Raw genomic sequence first — 5,096 nt, forward strand, 5'->3', positions numbered from 1 at the left:
AGGAGAGCTAAAGTTATTATTTCTCATACCAAATGTCAGAGTCCTTAAAAATAAAAATTATTTATTTAATTTTTTAAAGGGGAGGCTCAACCTGCTGGGCTTCCGTCACCCTATTTATTTATTTTAAAGTGTTACAGAGACAGACAGAAATCTTCCATCCACTGATTCACTCTCCAGATGGCTGCAATGGCCAGGGCTTGGCCAGACTGAAGCCAGGAACCAGGAGTTCTTCTGGGTCTACCACAGGGTGCAGGGGCCCAAGGACTTGGGCTATCTTCTGCTGCTTATCCCAGGCCATAGCAGGAAGCTGGATCAGAATTGGAGCAGCTGGGACTCAAACTGGAGCCCATATGGGATGCCGGCACTACAGACAGTGACTTAGCCTGCTGCGCCACAGCACCAGCTCCCAGATGTGAGATTCTTGAGGCAACAAACCTGGATCTTACTCAGTGCACTGTCAAATGTAGAGATTTAAGGAGCGCCTGTGAATTTAATAAAAGTGAAAAAGGCGTCCAAGAACAGCAACATTAATGCAACAACTTGCAAAACAGGCTGGGCACTCAGCTTGGCACAAGTAACTGCATTCCCAGGAGCCTCGACTTTTTCCTTTCTTTATTGAAAACTGAAATGCTGGGGGCTGGCTTGCGGCACACAACAGGGCAAGCTGCTGCGTGTGACACTGACAATCTGTATCAGAGCACCCGTTCTTGGCCCTGCTTCTCTGCTTCTGATCCAGCTCCCTGGTAGCAAAGATGGCCCAAATGCTGGAGCCCCTCCTTCCCAGGTGGGAAACCCTGATGGAGTTTGTTCTCAGCTCCTGGGTTTGGCTTGGACCATTGTAGCCATGTGGGGAGTGAATCAATGAGTGGAAAATCTCTCTAACTCTGCATTTCAAATAAATCTTAAAAAAAAAAAAAAAAAAAAAAAAAAAAACAAAGAAACTGAAATTCTGGGTAATGCAGACAAATCTTCCTCCACCTGACTAAGCTTCATTCACAATGAAATCTTGCAAAATGTCACCGTGGACCAGTTTTTAAGTTTTTGCAGTGTGAGATGCATCACTTTTCTGAAGCACAACACACTGGTAACTTCTCCAGGATTCCTGTCTGTTTCAGCAGCATGCAAGGAAGAATCTTTTTCTACCTTTGTAAGAGATGAAACATAGATCATCTGTTTGCGGAGTTTCAATCACATGCAGTTTTGGGTTTCAATTGTGGAGGGTAAGATAAACGCGATTGCATTGTATAAATCAAGATGAGTCTGCTTCTCGAAGCTCGGTTCGGGTGCAATGGTGTTGCTTAAGTAAGGAAGATAGATTCCCCAGGGCCTCTCGGTGAGGATACCCGCCTCTCAGCCCTGCGTTTCCGTGTTCAGAAAATGGTTAGCCTCCATTACAGTCACAGGGAGAGATGGGAAAACCAAAGGAGCAAAACACGAACTGGTGATCACTGGGCACCTTAGGCTGTGGGCGCGCGTGGTGCGGGGATGTCCCCAGGGCCTTCTGAGAGCCTCTCCGGGCTGCGCGCACTGGAGCTGTGGGGAAGCTGGGGCCCCAGGTTCTGTCCATGCAAATGCAGTGTGTTAATATTGTTAAATCACGGGAGGAAATTCTTCTCCCAAACCAGAAGCCCCCGAGTTCCTCCAGGCTTATATTAAAGGGATTACAATCCATTTCCTTCCTAATTCGGCTAATGCGCGCTATGGGAAGCCCTCAGGCCAGGGATTAAGGCATTTACGCCTTTAATTAGGAGCAAGCCTTCGCTTCTCAGGGCCCGAAACACAAACAGCGAGCCCACACTACAAAGGCCTCGTCCCGGCGGCGCGCTGGGCCACTGCTCCCTTCCCGGGAGCCAGGAGCCTCCGAGGGCTTAGCAGCCTGCGCGCCGAGAGCCCCGCCAGAAACAGAGCCCCTCCGCGCGAAGAACAAACAAACAAACAAAAACAGATCCGCCGGTGCCTTCAGGCTCAGGCTGGCCGGAGGAAGCCTGGGCGGGGCGCACCGCTCCAGGCGCGAGGGTAGGGGGTGCAGGTCTGTCCCCCGGTAGCCGGCGCCCTGGGTCCTCAGCCTGCTCCTGGACGGCTCTGAAAATGAAGATGGCATTCGCGTGTCGGAGAAGTCCGTCCCCGGCTCGCAGGCTCCGTCGTTCCAGAGGAAGAAGCTGGATCACCAAATGCTGGGTTTCTCACTGGTCCTGGGCGTCACAGTTCCCCGGGATCCGCATCAAAATCCAGGCTCCTGCCCCTACCCTGGGAGGTGGAAGCAGGCCTGGAATCTGCCCCTGGGAAGGCGTCTCTGGCAAGTCTAAGAGCCTTCCCCCCCCCCCCCCCTTTCTTTTCTCTTTTAAGATTGTATTCATTTATTTGAGAGGCCGTTACAGAGAGGGCAAGACGGAGCCTGTTCTTTTTTTTTTTTTCTTAAAATTTATTTTATTTATTTGAAAGGGAATTACAAAGAAGGAGAGACAGATCTTCCACCCGCTGGTTCACTCCCCAAATGGCTACAAGCCAGCCAGGAGTCTGGAGCTCCATCCGGGTCTTGCATGAGGGTGGTAGGGTCCCAAGCATCCCAGGGTGCACACTAGCAGGAAGCCGGATCAGAAGTGCAGCAGCTGGGACTTGAACTGATACCCACTGGGACAGCAAAGGGAACCTTGGTGGGGTCAGCCCCTGCTGTTTACAGGGGAGGGAGCTGAGGCCCAGAGACGTCCAGGGCCTTGGCCAGAGGCAGACAGCAGATCTGGGTCTGGGTCTGGAATGCAAACAGCTGGTGGATGTCCCCAGGACATGACACATGATACCAAAAAAGAAATGATTAAACTTGGATGATTAAACTCAGGGTCTTTGACTTCATTTGTCCAACACACATGTTTGGTGGTTGCCCCTTATTCTTAGAGGATACATCCCAAGACCCCTACCTGTAGGGGATGCCTGAAACTGTACTTGGTCCCCAGCCCTATATACACTGTTTTTTCTTGAAATATAATGGATGAATTAGGTACATGAAGAGATTAACAACAACAATAATAAAACAGAATAATTATAATAGCATACTCTAATAAAAGCTATTTAAAACTTGCACATTTCTGGGATTTTTCTATTTAACTCTTCTGCCTTTGGTTCACCGTGGGTACCAGAACTCACAGAACACAAAACTGCAGGTAAGGGGGGGACCATTGTATTGAGTGACTTGGGTGAGAAGGACGTGACACATGCTCAGTGTGTGTGGCAGGAAGCAGGGAGTTGGTGGAGCAGCAATAAAAGGTGGAAAATACAAGATTCCTGCCATCTGGTCTTTTGCAAACTTGATTGGGTGGAGGAAGTTCAGAAAGAGAGGAAGCAGCAAGCGCAGGTGGAGGAGTGCAGAGGTAGGGGAGGAGAACCTGGTGTTGAGAGAAGACTGACAAAGACATGGAGAAGAGGTCAGGTTATGGAAGCAAGCCTCTCTTTAAGTTTTATTTATTTGAAAGGCAGACTTACAGAGAAAGAGAGAGAGAGGGATCGATCTTCCATCCACTGCTTCACTCCCCAAATGACAGCAATGGCCAGGGCAGGGCCAGGCTGAAGCCAGGAGCCTGGAACTCCATCCGGGTCTCCCACCGGGGTTCAAGTGCTTGGGTCAGTCTTTACTACTTTTCCAGGCGCATCAGCAGGGAGCTGGATCAGAAGTGGAGCAGCTGGGACTCAAACCGATACCCATATGGCATGCCGGTATCACAGGCAGCAGCTTAACCCACTGTGCCACAATACCAGCCCTGAAATCAAGTCTTAAATGAGGAAGCTCCCTCCCTCCCCCACCTCTGGCCCGTGCCTGCAGTCCCAGCCGCTCCTCTCAGGCGAGGACCACCTCCTGCCCATGCATGTTTGCCCACATCCTTTTCTCTGACCGTTTCTGGCACTCTAGCACATATCTGTCACTTCCTTGATGCCATTTCCGTGGCTTTATTTACATACGCACTTTTTAACTTCCCAAAAAAGATTTGAACTGGATTTTCCTCACAATTTTCTCTGAACTTTCCAGACGTGACTCGGACGTGCCAGATCCTTAATAAAGCTCTTTGGTGGTTTGATGGGTGGGGCTGGACGCTGCCCACCTTCTGTGTTGGCCTCAGGAGTGTGCGTGTTCATATGAAAGACAGTGCTGGGAGGCACAGGTGTTGGACTGAGATGGTTTGGCATTGGAACTCAGCTCTGCTGTTTGCACACTGGGCTGAGTCGGTCCTAGTCGCGTCTCGGTTCCTTCTGAAGTGGTACGATGGAGATGGACGTCGCTGAGATGCAGGAGAGCGGAGTAAACTGTGCAGGTCTTAGCCAGCCCGACAGCTGACATACACTACGTGCGCAGGAAGTGAAGGTGAGTGTGAGACGTGTCAGTGAACAGTACCACGACGACAAGGACCTCAGGAGACCAGGGTGCAAGAAGTGTGGAGCGTGGGCCGGAAAGAGGAGAACACAGCAGGAATAGCAATGCCAGAGGCTCCGCATCACCCAGGCCCCCGAGGATTGACTGGACGTTTGATGGGAACGGCAGTAAGAGATCGCGACTGCTCTGCTGCATGCCCACAGCTTTTTGTGTATTTACTCCATTTAATCAGCGCCCTAACCAAACAGTGTAGGTTGTTTACTTCTCTCCATGCTGTCAGTGGGCGACCGAAGCACAGCAAGCTTAAGTCAGGATTCTCTAGAGAAGCAGAACCGAGCGGGGGTGTATACAAGGGCGTGTGTTATAGGCACCCGCTGACCTGCACAGCAAAGGAAACAAGCAACAGAGTGAAGAGACATCCAACAGAAAGGCAGAAAATATTTACAAGTTACTTATCTGACAAAGAATTAATTTCTAGAATACATCAGGAACTCAAAAAATGTAACAACAACAACAAAAAACCACTCCAATTAAGAAATGGTCAAAGGGCCTAAACACAAAGTTCTCAAAAGATGAAATATGGGGCCAGCGCTGTGGCATAGTGGGTAAAGCCTGCCCCATATGGGTGTCAGTTCAAGTCCTGGCTGCTCCACTTCCAATCCAGCTCTCTGCTATGGCCTGGGAAAGCAGTAGAAGATGACCCAAGTCCTTGGGTCCCTGCACCCGTGTGGGAGAC

The sequence above is a fragment of the Oryctolagus cuniculus genome, chromosome 2 (assembly GCF_051225735.1).
Source record: "Oryctolagus cuniculus isolate XC-2025 breed Fujian yellow rabbit chromosome 2, ASM5122573v1, whole genome shotgun sequence".
Taxonomy (NCBI): Eukaryota; Metazoa; Chordata; class Mammalia; order Lagomorpha; family Leporidae; genus Oryctolagus; species Oryctolagus cuniculus.